Here is a 14,871-nt window from a genome sequence, read left to right as displayed (position 1 = left end):
AGATCAGGCCAGCAGGGGAGGGCAGTTGGGGGCAATTGGGCCGGCAGGGGAGCAGTTAGGTGTTAATCAGGCCGGCAGGGGAGTGGTTAGGGGCTGATCAGGCTGGCAGGCAGAAGTGGTTAGGGGCAATCAGGCAGGCAGGCAAGCGAGCAGTTAGGAGCCAGCAGTCCCGGATTGTGAGAGGGATGTCCAGCAGTTGGACATCCCCTGAGGGGTCCCAGATTGGAGAGGGTGCAGGTTGGGTGAGGGACACCCCCTCCTGGGCCTCTAGTTCTCATATAAAAATCCAAATGTGCAGTTTCCCTTGAAAAATTGGAGGATCAGGTCACACCATGTGAAAGGAGAGAGGTTGCCCAATCACAGACCCCATCTCTCTCTCTAATGCTCCCCTTTACTGCTTCTGTTCCCTGCCTGCACCCCACTATGCCACTCTGTCAATAATCCCTGCCATTGATGGGGATGCCTTCATGAACCCTTGACCCCTGCCCATGGCCCTGTCTGGCTATGATCCTTGTTGCCTGGAGAAGGACTTGACAGACACCCAGGTCACTGGTCTCAGTAGACTGAATGCAGAATCAGGACTGGGGATGGGAAATAGAGAGAGAGGACTCCCATTCCCACAGTCAGAGAGTCAGCGGTCTGGGCCGGGAACCTGGTGTGCAGCCACCGCAGCACCAGGGGGCTGTGGGCAGTGTAGTCTCTGGCTTCTCTTGAGCTGGGAGAGCGAAGGTCAGAACTAATTTTCCCCATCCACACCACAGGCAGAGGAAAATCCTATCCACCCTTCAGGAGACAAAGGGAAAAGGTGAAATGAGGCTCTTGAGCTTTCTAGAAGTTTCCAGATAGACACAAGCTTTCAGGATATATAATAGACATCTGAGCAACTGTTCTCTACCACAAGCTGAAGGGGAGACAGGAATGTTGGGGGTGGGGGCAGTCTCTGCAGCTCCCAGGGGCAGGAAGCAGGCACAGATCCATGTACAGGAGCAGATGCTATGTGATGGAGGACACAGCCTGGGGGTGGGGCAGGACACAGCCTGGGGTGGGGCAGGATGACGGGCAAGGACTGGGGCAGGCTCAGCTGAGCAGGGGGCAGGACCCACCCTGCCAGGCCCCAGGTGGTCCTGGGCACAGAGCAATTACTGCAGGTGAGGGTGGTGGAGAGGGGACAGAGAGACAGAGAGGGACAGTGAAATAGACACAGAAAGAGAAGGAGAGGAAAGGAAGAAGGAAAGAGACAGAGATAGAGGCAGACAGAGGGGAAGAAACTGATAGAGAGAGAAGCAGAGAGAGCCAGGGAGAAGCAGAAGGAGAACGAGATGGAGCCAGAGACACAGAGAGCGAGACAGAGACAGACAGATTGAGAATGAGAATGAGGAAGAAGATGGCCATCAGGCAGCTGGGCCCCTGGGGCCTATGGCTCTAGCCTGACTTGAGAGCAGTGGGAGGGTCCCCTCCCCACAGACCTGACCACTCTCACCACATCTCCCCTTCCAGGACCTGCCTCTCCTGACTCCTGCCGGGGCTGGCCAGTGCCCTGTGCTCACAGTGCTGGCACATACCTGCTGCTCACAAAGGCTTTCTACAGTGGCTGCTGCTCCGTCTCCTGCCTGTGGAGCCCTGTCTGCCAGAGGAGGACAGCAGGAAGACCTCAGCCTGCCTGGGCATGCACAGGGAGAGGACCCCATGGCTGGGATGGCTTCTGCCGATGACCAATAGGAGGGTGAGGCCAGCGCCTTTCTTAGCAGCAGGAAGACTCAGCCCTCCGTGCCTGGCCTTGGGCCTCAGGTGCTTCCCTCGATGGGGGGCCTGCCCTCCCCCAGGATCCGTGAGCTGGGCTTTGGGATATATCAACGATGAAATCGAAGCCATATTTTCCATGTTGGAAGACTAAGCCATGATGAATTTGGAAAGTGATAAATATCAGTTTTTTGCACACCACTTTCCTGCATCTCACAGCAGACTGGCTTCATGCATCCGGTGTGGGCCCCCAGGTGGGCATGGCCTGGGCCGAGGGGCTGCTGGGCAGAGGTGGAGACGTGGTTGGGAATACCCAGCCCAGTATACATCATTGCAGGCTGGTGATGGGTAGCGTCCAAGTGGGTTGTGTGGAAGGCTAAGAACAGTCGATGTGGGGGAAATGCCCAATGAGAGCTGTGACCAAAGCCAGAACGTGGCTCCCGGCGTGGTTTCCTGGCTCTCTCCAAATCCACCATTGCCGCTGCGACACTGTGTGAGTGGTGCCTCCCCCACGATCTCCTACTTCCCAGCTTCCCGGAGACATTGCCGTCTTCTCAGACTGGACATCTTCCCAGCAAGCTGGAGGCTGCACCCAGAGCTGCCTCCACCCCAGATGGTTCCTTCGCTCCAGGACCTGGCCTGTGGACTCAGCACCAGACTGAGCAGAGCCCTGGTCGGCTGCTCCACTTCATTCCCTGCCTGTTGGTGGGAAAGCCTGGTTACAGGACATCCGAGGGTGTGGATGCAGAGCCGGGGAGGGTGGGGCCCCTGGGCCACACTGTGTTCAGGCACCAAGTTCAGGGGGCTGCCTCCCTGGCTAGTGGTCTCTGAAGTGCCCTTCCTCTGCTCCTGGCACAGGACTGCCCCTCCTCTGCAGCTGGTCTCTCCTGGCCTTCCTTTTTTGTAGGGAGCGGCTCCAGGGTCAAGCCTAGGCTGACCTGTGGCAGGGCCACAAACAAGTCCCAGCCTGGAGGGCAGAGCTCTCCTAGCATAATGAAGCCTGACCTTGTAGCCCTCCCTAATTCCGTCCTAAGTAGTTAATGGGCTGTGGGAGGTGCAGCAAGTGTTGCCAAAACAAGAACATTTGTATACATGTTCATCTACCCTTGTTTTAATCAGACTATAAAATAAAGCATCGGCTTGCAGGTTGGGTCTTTCGAGTCCTCATCCAGGCACAGGAGATCCACTGAGCCCCAGATGTATTCTCTTGTCTGTCTTTTTTTCAATCCTTCACCGCCCCTCCTCAGGTTCACCCTTGGCTGTGCTGGCGAAGCATACTTTTTCTCCTGGGACCCTCTGTTTTGGGGACTGGGACCCGGGGTCCCCCTGGCCAGTGGAGACTCCTGTGGCACCGAGTCCCAGGAAGAGTCCCGTGAGGGCAGATCCCACATACGGCTGCTGTGACTGGGACCCCAGCGGTGCTGGTGGTAGCCCCAGTCCCAGCTCTGAGTCGAGGCCCAGTCTGCTCTCCTGCTCCCGGCTCAGAGGCGAAGACTCAGTGCCCGCTTGTACCCACACTTACAGGGCACCATGTACAGACCAGGGCACAGTTGCATGTACTATTTTTGGCTCCTTTCCCCTTCCTCATCTTTGTTTAAAAGTTACGCTCTGTGTCATGTTTAGTTTATGTATTGCCATAATCCCAGGCTTATTTCAAAAGAGACTCCAGGAGAAGAGAATGCTGCTCTCTAGAATGTAGGATGATTTCAGGGTGAGTGACACTGACAATGACACTGGATGGGAGGGCTCTGGTCCTCCTGTGGCTCCCAGGATGCACCTTCCGGGTGGAGGTGCTCCAGGGCACAACCAGGGTCCCCAGGGATCTCTCACTCCCGTCTCCCCACTTTGCAGAGCAGTGACGTGAGTTTCACTGCTCAGGCCAAGGGCTGCCCTGCTGGAGGAGGGCACAGGGTACACCTCTTAGACATCCTGGTCCAGGCATCGGCATGGCTCTTGCCAACGTGAGAAACAAGGGGTGGCCTGGCTGCCCGCGAGGCTTTGACGAATAGCCTGCCCTCCCTGGGAAGTGGTGCCCCCACACTAGAATACAAGGAATCTTGCAGAAGTCTGCTCCGAGTTCAGGAGAGCATTACGAAGTCAGTGTCTAAGCAGACGCTCCAGGGAACCTGGAGAAAGGAGGGCGGTGGGCCCATTTCTTTGTCTGCTAGAGTCATTTATTTTAAAGAAGGACAGCCCTGGCCAGGTAGCTCAGTTGGTTGGAGCATCGTCCCATACCCCAAAAGGTTTCAGGTTTGATCCCCGGTCGGGGCACATACCAGAGGCACTGATCGGTGTTTCTCACACTAATGTTTTTGTTTTTGTTTCTCTCTCTCTCTCTCTCCCTTCCTCTCTCTCTCAAAATCAATGAAAGCATATTCCCAGGAGAGGATAAAAAATAAACAAAACAAAACAAAAACAAAAACAAAACCAGACCAATAAGTACTAAGATTCCTGAGGAAGCAGGTATGTCAGCACCTATGTCTGATTGAGTCCCTTCCACAACTGTTCATCCACAAAAGTCATTTTCTTTCTTCTGATTATCAGTTATCTGTGTTCATCAGACACAGATTCATAAAGAAGAAAGTAACAATCAACTCCAAATTGTACCACCCAGAAGCTCATTAGCAAATACTCTGGTCAATTTCTTCCAGTTGTGGATACCTCGCTGCAAGACACATAACAGAGGGATGTGTTAACACACCATTGCTATTTTATCACCATGGTGGCTGTGATGCGTGAACTCCATTTTGCTTACATATCTGTCTGCATTTCTCACCATCTCTGTTCACAGATTCCTGGCAGGGGACTCACTGGGCTGAAAGGTGCGAACGTTGAATATTTATTGCCAACTTGTCCTCCAGAAAGTGGAGCCACTGTTTGCAATCCAGGAGTGTAAGAGTACCCATCTTGGTCTTCAAAAAAGATTCAGGGCTGAAAGTGACTCAGCAGTTGTCTGACGCCTAGATATCCAAAGGCTGGGTGCCGGGCCAGTGTCCACTTGAAGCAGGAGCTCCCTGGCAGGGACCCCTGCAGGGACAGAGGGCTTGCTGCCCGCAGGGAAGGGTCCGATTCCACAGCTGGCCCTGGGCTGCTTGGCCAGGAGGGAGTTTGCCCCTGACATCTGGCGGGGCAGTGGGGCGTTTGCCTTGCAGGCGGCTCCCAGCCCCCTTCTTCCCCGCGTCAGTCACCGCAGACCGAGGCTCTAGTATTCCTTAGACAATTTCAGGGACCTCTTTAAGAAAAAGAACACAAATGTATGAATACACAATTAGGTGTAAAAGTGATCATTTATTTAAAATTAGATAAGAATTACAATAAATTACAAATTTTTAAACAGCTGACAAACAACATAAACATCACAGAACCTTTCAGAAATATTATTTTTACTTAACTTTTAGACATATTTCTTTGATATTTTCCTTGCATTTCTTAGTGTGTATTCTTGATTCTCCTCCTCATATGACAATAATTTTCTTTGGTCATAATAAAAAGATAATTATGTCTTTCTTCCGGGGATGACTGATCAAAAACATTTAAACTTTTTTTTGTTAGTTTAAAAAATGCTTTCAACTTTATAGCTCATTGGTAATGACATGTACAATATAATATTATCATATTTTGGGAACACTGGTATCAAGCTTTTATGATATCTGAGATGTAAGATTTTAGGGCATTTCAAGTTCTGCATTGTTATTATCCTTAAATAGTCTCTGAATGATGAATTCAAATCTAGGTCCATGTTATAATGATATTTATGATTTTAGATTTTTGTGTTTTCATTGTCAGTTCAGCAAGAAATTTAAATACCTTCCCAATATCTTTGTAGGACTCACTCCTTTTAATTAATTAGATAATTAAACACTCCAAAGAGCTTACTTATTTTTATTAGCTATTTATCTCTTCCGCTTCATGGTAAAAGGTGAATATTTAAAATTTAACTTGATTAGCAATAATTTCTATTGATTCCATCACTCATCTTTAAAAGTTGTCTTATATTTTGTTAATTTTTATCTGATTTTTTTCTATTTCTTAATTAAAAATGTAGGTAGGACAAAACCATATCTCTGTCAAAATTCAAAAACTGTAACTTCTCATTTCTTTTATTGCAACATTTTAAAAACATTTTTCCAAATTATAGTCTAAATAATGTATTCCCAACTGAATTTCCCCATAGCTGGTCCCAAACCCTGAGGCCCCCAGTGCTCCCTGCGGTCCACTCAGCCCCATTCTGCCCTGTGGAGTCTCTGTCCAAAGGACTTAGCCTTGGCCTGGGCATTGGCCAGCCCAGGAGACCCGAGAGGGCGGCTTTGGCTTTAGCAGGCCGGCGTGATGAGCTCGACCACTTTCACTGCTGAGCGGATAGGGCAACTGAGAAGATCCTCGTAGGCCTGACACACCTGCTCCCTCCTGTTGAGGCTATCTCGTGCCTCCTGCTCTGTGACTGTGCGTGGGTTCAAGGACTAAGAAGAAGGCCGTGGGCCTATCTATTTTACAAACTCTTTAAAAATCAGTAATTCAAGAAAATGAAAAGACTTGCCATAGACTGGGAGAAAATATTTCTATAGACGTATCTGATAAAGGACTTATCAATATCCTTAATATACAAAGAACTATTAAAACTCAACAAAAAGAACAACCTGATTTTAAAAATGAGTAAAAAATTATGCATACTGCATGATTCCAACTATGTAGCTTTATGGGAAAGGCAAAACTATGGAGGCAGTAAGCGGATGAGTGGTTGCGAGGGGCTGGGCTCTGGGGCGAGTGCGAGGAGCACAGAGGCTGTCCAGGGACTGGAGACTCTGCAACTGGGACAGGGATGCTGGTCATTACTCATTAGTCCGAACCCGGAGAATGTGCAGCGTGAAGAGTGAACCCAGCGTACACTGTGGGCTCTGGGTGGCCATGATGTTCAGTGGATGCTCATGGATTATACCAAGCGTAGCCCTCTGGTGGGGGTGTTGAAAATGGGGAAGGCTGTGCGTTTGGGGACAGAGGCATATGGGAAGTCTCTGTGCACTGCTAAACTTTCCTGTGTACCTAAAACGTCTCTAAAAAGCCTATTAAAATCAGTGAAGTCAATGTTTTTGTAACTCTCTTAATAGCCATCTCCAAGTATTCCATTCAATTGATATTTCTTTTTTTTAAATATTTTTTTAAATTGATTTTAGATAGGAAGGGTGAGGGATAGAGAGATAGAAACATCAATGATGAGAATGAATCATTGATTGGCTGCCTCCTGCACGCCCCCTACTGGGGATTGAGCCCACAACCCAGGGATGTGCCCTTGGACAGAATCGAACCTGGGACCCTTCAGTCCGCAGGTTGACGCTCTATCCACTGAGCAATCGGCCAGGGCTTAATCACTATATCTAACCCTGCAAGATACTAGCCCTGTGCAAGGCCCTGGGGCACAGGCGGGCACAGGCTGGAGGGATTTCTGTGTTCACGGGCCATAATCATGCAGGACAACAGTCATGGAAATACAAGTAAATTAAAAGCATATTCACAAAAAATGCTTTTTCAGTCTGAGATTGCATGGGAGCAAGGCATCAGGGAGCGTCAGCGCGTGTGGAGGGCTGCGGGAGACCGAGGGTGGCCGGAGGCCTTTGGTCAGAGTGGGAACAAGAGGCCAGGGAAAGACATGCGAGGGGCCCGGAGAGAAGGAACAGGTCTCTGAGTGCTGGGAGGGGTCCCGGGCAGGAACGACCCCCCGCGGAGCCGCGAGACACAGCAGGAATCTGGATTTCTTTCCTAATGTATCAGAGATTTAAAGGGCTTTACGTGAAGAAGTGAAATGATCTGATTTGTGTTTGAAAACTATTCTACTAGTTAGTCCATAGAATGGATTTGATGGGGTGAAAGTGGAGGTGGGTTAAGGGGCCTTGGCAGGAACCCAGCAGGAAGCTGGTTGGCCTGTGCAGATGGGGAGAAGGGGATGGAGCCAGGACATGTTCTCAGGCCCGGAGACCGGGCAGTGTCAGGGAGACATGTCAGGGACTGGGGTGGAGGGCGCTGGGGGAGGAACAGACCTGGTGAAGAACAGGCAGTGGTTCCGGTGGGCCTGCGAGTGAGACATGCCTGGGGGACCCCCACACACAGTCTAGCCGGATGCATAACCCGGCAGATAGATGGTAATTGGAGCCATGCCGAGGTGAAATCATCACAGGGGAACGTGTGGGCTGAGAAGAGGCAGCAGGCCTGGATCGCCACCTGAACCTGCAGCCCTGGGGCAGCAGAGCTAAGAGAAGCCGCTGGGATTATCAGTGATGTGACAGACAACAAAATCTAGGACCCAAGGTTTTCTCCATGCTCTCCAGGTGGCAGAGGCCTCCCACAGGGTCGCTTTGGCTCCTGGGAGCCGGCGCCTGAGGCTCAGGGTCACAGAGGAAGGATTCCCACCCCCGGGCTGGGAGAACCAAGTGAGCCTGCGGGTACCGAGCACCAGGGGCCTGCGGCTCGCCCACTTGGTCTGTGTATGCTCAGCCTGCCAGACAGCGGGGCCGACACTCACCCTGTGCGTCTCACAGCCTCCCCCTCCTCAGCTTCCTCTCTGTCCCAGGAACTCTCGCCTTCCCAGAGCCACAAGCCTCACCGAAGTGCCAGCTCTGATGGCTGCCTCTGAAATCCGATGTCTGAACCTTGAGCAACACCCCGAAGCACCTGTGTGTGTGGAATGGGAACCCCCATCCCAGCCCCACATAGGCGAGGAGTCGGCCTGCGATGCCAGGCTCGCCGACGGCTGCTCACAGGAGCAAGGAGGACAGGTGCATGGAGGCACCCCTGGCCTATGAGGTCGGGCACTTCTGCTGGGCTGGAAGGAGTCCCTCTCAGCTAGTGGAGATGCCCTCTGCACAGATGCCCTCTGCATGGGCTCCGGGAGATGTGGGAGGAAGGGCCTGCGCAGGCAGGACACTGGGGCAACCCTCCCACCTTCGCGATGCTGCTGTGCTGAGTCCCCACCAGCCCCAGGGCCTGGGCGCCCTAGACCACAGGGTCACGGAGACCTACGGGAGCAGGAAGTCCCGCCTGCGTGGGGCTCCCTGAACAGCCACGCCCCTCACGGCCCTGCCGCCTCCCTGTGGTGGTGACAGCAAGGCAGGCAGGACCTCCTCTGCTCTGCTGGCTCCTCCCAGGGGGCAACCTCTCCCTGCCCTGTGGCTTTGGCAGCTGATGCCTCTCCTCCCGCAGCCACCTTCAGGCTCGAAGGACGTGGCCAGGAATGGGTCATCCCTGGGGGCTCTGCTGCCTGCTCTTGGCAATGCTCCCGTGAGGGGGGAATACCAGGTCAACTTCAAGTCTAGAACAGGAGAGGGGACATGGGGCCACCCCACGTCACACTTCAAGTCACACCCCAGCTTGTCCGCCTGCCACCCCTTGATTTCATTGTTTTCCTGTTTGTGAATCCACGCTGCTCTGTCAGGCAGAACTGGGTGCTGAGCCTCAGGCAGGGTAAACGTGATACATCCATTGACAGCAACTGGTAGCTAAGTGAAAGCATGGTTTATTTTGAAGCCCCTGTCGTATGGTGCGAGCACAGGAGGAGCTGCTGGGAGCTGTCACATTGCGCGATGCAGAATTCTCAAGAGGATGTGGGGACAGGACGGGCTTCCCACTCGGGGCCAGAGTTTGCCTCCCCAGTTCCTCTCACTGCTGTGGAGCTTGAGGTCTAGCCTGGGGGGACCCTCATCTCCCCAGTAAGACCAAGATGCCTCCCCCTACGCTCACCCCTTCATTTCCTGTCTCCCTCTGCTCTTACCTGTAGGCTGCCAGGCGGGCCTCCCGCGGAGAGGGACCATCCTGAGCCTCGCAGGGAGCAGACAGGAGCGGAGTCTCCGCAGCGTTGGCCCTGAGCACGAGGAGACCATGAGGCATCCCCCCTCCGAAGCAGCATCCCGCGGCGCTGACCCTTGTCAGCGCCTTCTCCGTCCTGCCCGGGTGTCTGACCTGAGGCCGAGGGGAAGGAGGAAAGGGAAAAACCTGCCCATGCTATAAAAACAAACAGCGATGTGTCATGAGGCAATAAAACTTGTGCATGGTTTTCAAAGATCACAAGCAAGACTTCAGAGAATGCTGTGAGAAGCGGCCCCTTTTGGTCTGTGCCCCACATGCCCAGTGACTTACCCACACGCCAGGGATACGCTGGGTAAAGATTTGAAATGTACTGACTTCGCCCACGTAAGCGTTTCCTTGTTGTTTCTTTGGTAGTTGTTTTCTTTTTTTTCCTTTTTAATTTATGTTTATCAAAGTCATACATGTACATAGTTTTAAAAGTTGAACGGCTATGCAAGGCTTCTAATGAAAACCAGCATTCCCTCCGTCCCGATCCCCTCCCCAGAGGCCTGGCTTTGAATTCTTCTGGCCGATTCTCTGTGCTTTCCTCCTCGCTTTAAATAACACGCTCAGGCTGCCATGCCTCGGTTTTCCAGTTTAATGCTAGTTAATGAACCCCTACCATGGAAGAGGGGCCCAGCTCTCTGCCCACCCCGCCACACACACACACACACACACACACACACACACACACACATGCCTGCTGCGCCTCCGGAGCCCTTCATGGTAATCAGAGAGCAGCTTGGGCCAAATCAGTGTTCGGCATTTACAGAATCCTGGCCGGGCTCGTATCGCTCCCAGCACACCATGCAGTGCACATTCCCTATTTTGTACAGCTTTTTGTTTTGCTTGGAGTAAAGGGCTGCCAAGTTTCCCCTTTGTTTAGTGTTCGCTCCCCATTCCTTCCTGGGCTTGGGATGAGGGGTCTCCTGGCAGTTTGTGTAGCTACATGGGCTGCGGGCTCATCTTCTCCCCTGTGGAAAGACACCCTTCCAGGGGCCCTCCGATGGGACTGGCTATCTCTGCGCTCTGCCCCTTGTGGTTTTGGGGTCCTGGGGGCCCTTTGACTTCCCTGGGCTGGGTCTCTGTTTGCTGAGTCCAATGCCCCGCGTTGGTTTTCTCTCCTGTTTGTGAAGCACCCCCTCCAACAGTGTCCTGAGAAATGCTCCGGGTCAGGGGCAGGAAGGGTTTTGAGATCTTGTGCGCAGACCGCGCCACCACCCACGTTGGGTTGGCAGCTTAGCCCGCCATCCTGACCGCCGCCTCTGCAGCCCTGGCCACTGAGTGCTGGGTCTCGGAGCTGCTGCTGAGATGCTGTTCCCTCCTCTTCCTTCCGTGAGGCCACCCTGCCCCCCGAACCTCTCAGGGATCCCTTTCCATCTGTGCTCTGTGTGTCCCATCTCACGTGGGGGCTCAGTGGGCCTTTCCGCTGCAGGCTCCTGACGGTGACTCACAACCTGGTAACTTTTCTTTTATTGTTTTCTACCCCCCACTCCCCTCCCATGTATTTTCTCTGGTTTCCATTCCAAGCCTCTCTGTTTATGAACCTCTTGGGCTGATACTCTAATTATTGTAGTTTTTCTCTCTTCTCTCCTATTTCTTTGCAGTGTCCTATCTTTTGGAAGATGCCTGCAACCAAGGTACATGCCCTTGACCGGAATCGAACCTGGGACCCTCCAGTCCACAGGCTGACGCTCCAAACTGGTTAGGGCTTAACTTTTTTTTTAAATGTTTCTTTTATGCTATTGTTTTGAATATCTGCTGTCTTAATTTTCAAGAATACTTTTAAAACTCAGAATGATCCCTTTAAAATTTACTGTTACTGTGTTTTAAGCAGCCAGCTCTCATTGGCTATCTTATCTCCTGGAATAGCACTCATATTAACATGCCCTTCCCTGTTCCTCCAGCTCTTTTCACTCTTTTGCAGTTTCTGTCTCTGCAGGCACCCCAGGAGCTCTGTGCCTGGGAGGGGCTTTGTCGGGTGTTGCTGGGGTGTGGAAAGGCCAGCCTCTACATAAATCCCACTGCGCTGGCGAGGCCTCCCAAGAAGCATCATGCAGATCCTGTTTAAGGATCGTACGCTTGGTTCCTAGTCCTCAGGCGAGGGAGAGGTGTGTGGGTCTCAGCACTTCACCCCCGTTGGCAGCCTGGTGCTCTCACCTGCACCTGGGCTTGGGTCCTGAGTCCAGACACCCAGCTCCCTCTTGTAGAGAGCGGAGCCCTGTCTTTTGCCAGGATGACGGGAAGTGTTTCTCACCTGGACAGATGTGGTAAGGGACCGCTGCCCAGGGCTTATGGTACGATTTATCCAAGCCTTGCTTTCAGCCTCACCCACACTGTGACCCGCAGACATACCTTTGCTCTCAGGCCCAGCCCCTGTGCACCCTGGCATCCCGGGTTGGCCTCCAGGCTTACCCCACCTGGTTAGACTTCACCTCAAATCTGTGGCGTCATGACCACCCATATAGCTGCTTCCCTGTTTCCAAGGCGCTGTTACTGTTGCTTCCTCTCTATTTCTTTTGTCCATCAAAGTTTTTGCCTCATCTTCCCCTTTTCTACTGTCATTTTAGTGAACTTGACGGAGGAACCAGCCTGGGGCCAGCTGCTCTGTCTCCCTCTGGCGCACACGATGGGAGGTGAGTGACTAGATGTCCCTTCAGCAGGGCCGGCATCAGGGGTCCAGCATTTAGACCCTGGGGCTAGTGGGCACCTTCTGTATTGTCCTTGGCTGTTGGAGGCTCAGCCCAAACCAAGGCTGGGAAGCCCCACTTTAGCATCAACAAGCAGGACCCTTCTCTCAGGATCTGTTCAAACTCCTCACCGTTTTCCCAGTGGATTGTTTACTTTTTGTGATTTTTAAAAGTTATTTTTGATTATTAGTCCTTTGTTTGTTAGAAATCCTCATGCTATTAGTTTTTAAAATTTATTATGTGTTTTGATTGTTGGATTTTTTTTTTTTGAGATTAATCTGTCAGTTGTTTCCTTTATTGCTTCTGTGTGTTGATCTTCCTTCCTGGGGAAGGGAACCCACACCCTAAAGTTGTAAAAATAATTGATTTTTTCCTAAATTTTTATGATTTTGTTTTTTTCATTTAACTCCTTTATTTTTATCCCCCACCAGTTTTATTGAGATATAATTGGCATACATTTGGAGATATGTATGCCAATTAGAGATAGAGTATTTGACTGCATTTAGATCTTTTAAACATTTATTTTTATTACAAAACCATATCTTTTTTTCTTTTTTTAAAAATTTCTTTATTGGTTAAGGTATTACAAATGTGTCCTCATCCCCCCATTAACCCCCAGCCTCCCCCCCACTCATGCTCTCATCCCCCTGTTGTCCGTGTCCATTGGTTTGGCTTATATGCATGCATACAAGTCCTTTGTACAAAACCATATCTTAATGTAGCAACACAGAGATATGTAAGCGAACCTCCTGGCCAGCATCCTTAGGTGACCGGCGTTAGCAGTTTATGCTCATCCAAAGATGAATTCAAATATATAGGATTTGATTTTGTTTTCTTTTACCAAAATGGAAGGATGAGATTTAAATACCACTGAAACTATTTGTTTTGCTTTGATCTAGATTTTACTGTGGTGCTTCAGAATGGTTTAATTGCATTTTTGTTGAGATAACTGTAGCTTTACATGTAGCTGTAAACAATGCTGGTGTACCCTCTGTGCCTTTCACCAAGTGTCCTCAGTGGTAACATCTCGCAGAGCTGCAGTCCAGTATCACAGCGGGTGTAGTGACACTGAGGTGATCCAGGATCTTATCTGCCCATTTATTTCCGTGTGTGTGTGTGTGTGTGTGTGTGTGTGTACAATTTTATCTCACTATCCACAGTTCCATCAGTATAACATTCCTCCTGTTGCCTTCTTAACACACCCACTTTCCTTCCACCACCCCCTCACACACACCTTCATCCACCTTCCTCCTAGTTTTATTGCCCCTTACCCCAAATTGTTCCAGTTAGCTATTATTGCATGACAAGCTGCCCCTAAATTTAGTGGCCAAAACCAATGTTATTATTACATCTTGTGACTGTAGGATTAGGAATTGGGACAGAAAGTAGCAGCAATGACTTGTGTTTGGTTGATGATGACTGGGAACTCAGCTAGGAAGATGTGAAATGCTGGGGGCTGGGACAGTCAGGGCTGGTCCAGCATCTTCCTCTCTTTCCCACGGCCTCTCCATATGCAAGCCTGGGCTTCCTCACAGCATGGCAGCCTCCAGATGGTCAAACCTCTCAGGTGGTAGCTCAGGCTTCGAGAGAGAGGAAACAGACCCTGCTGGTCCCTACAGGCTGGACGGAACCAGCATTGTCACCTGAATTCTACTCTATTGGTCAAAGCAGCAAAATCCAGCTGTTGTTGCCACATCATTCAAGGGCGCCTGCTATCTGCAGGACTGATCACATTGCTGTGACCTTGAACGTCTGGCTGAGGGAGTGTGGCAGGTTCCTCCACAGGGTGGCTCCTCCTTTCCTCATCCTCCCTTTCCATATGGAAAGTTGCTTCTTTGGAAGAAAGTCACTTCCCTGCCCCTGCCAGAGCCAGGACAGGCTCTTCTCAGCTCTTCAGCATGACAACTGGGTGGGGTCCCTTGAAGTGAAGCTCATAAAAGCGTGGTCCCCCCGAGACTGCAGCCCCACAGAAGTTCCTCACTTTCACTCTAATCCACACTTAGCCTCCAGTAATTTGTCCAAAAGCCCACTTAAGCCTTGTTAACCACTTATGGCTCCAGTGGCTTCTGCTCCATATGAGCAGAGCCTGGCAGGGACCCTGGACTCGTCTGTCTCCCCAATTCCCGGTGGTGGATTGTCCTGCAACATGGTTCTCTAGTGGGTCCCAGAAAACTCATTGATTCCCAGCTTGTCCAGATGGTCATATTGTGAGAAAGGGAGTGATATATTTCCAAGCTCTTTACACATTACAGCTGAAAACAGAGTCTTCTTTTCAAAAATGTCTTGCATTTTGCCCTGTCAGGTGTGGCTCAGTTGGTTGAGCATCATCCCTTATTCCCAGTCAGGGCACATGCCAAGGTTGTGGGCTTGATCTCCATTAGGGGGGTCACATTGATGTTTTTCTCTCTTCCTCTTCCTTCCTTTCTGTCTAAAAAAAATCAGTAAAATGTACATCTTACCTAATAATAGACAAACATGCAAATTGACTGTGCCTTTGCTATGCCTTAAGCCATGCCCACCAGCCAATCAGAGTGACTATATGCAAATTAACCCAACCAAGATGGCGGCCAGCAGCCACGGAGCTGGAGCAAGCAGGAGGCTTGGTTGC

The sequence above is a fragment of the Myotis brandtii genome, unplaced genomic scaffold (genome assembly GCF_000412655.1).
Source record: "Myotis brandtii unplaced genomic scaffold, ASM41265v1 scaffold148, whole genome shotgun sequence".
NCBI classification, from domain to species: Eukaryota; Metazoa; Chordata; class Mammalia; order Chiroptera; family Vespertilionidae; genus Myotis; species Myotis brandtii.
This window is presented reverse-complemented; position numbering follows the sequence as displayed.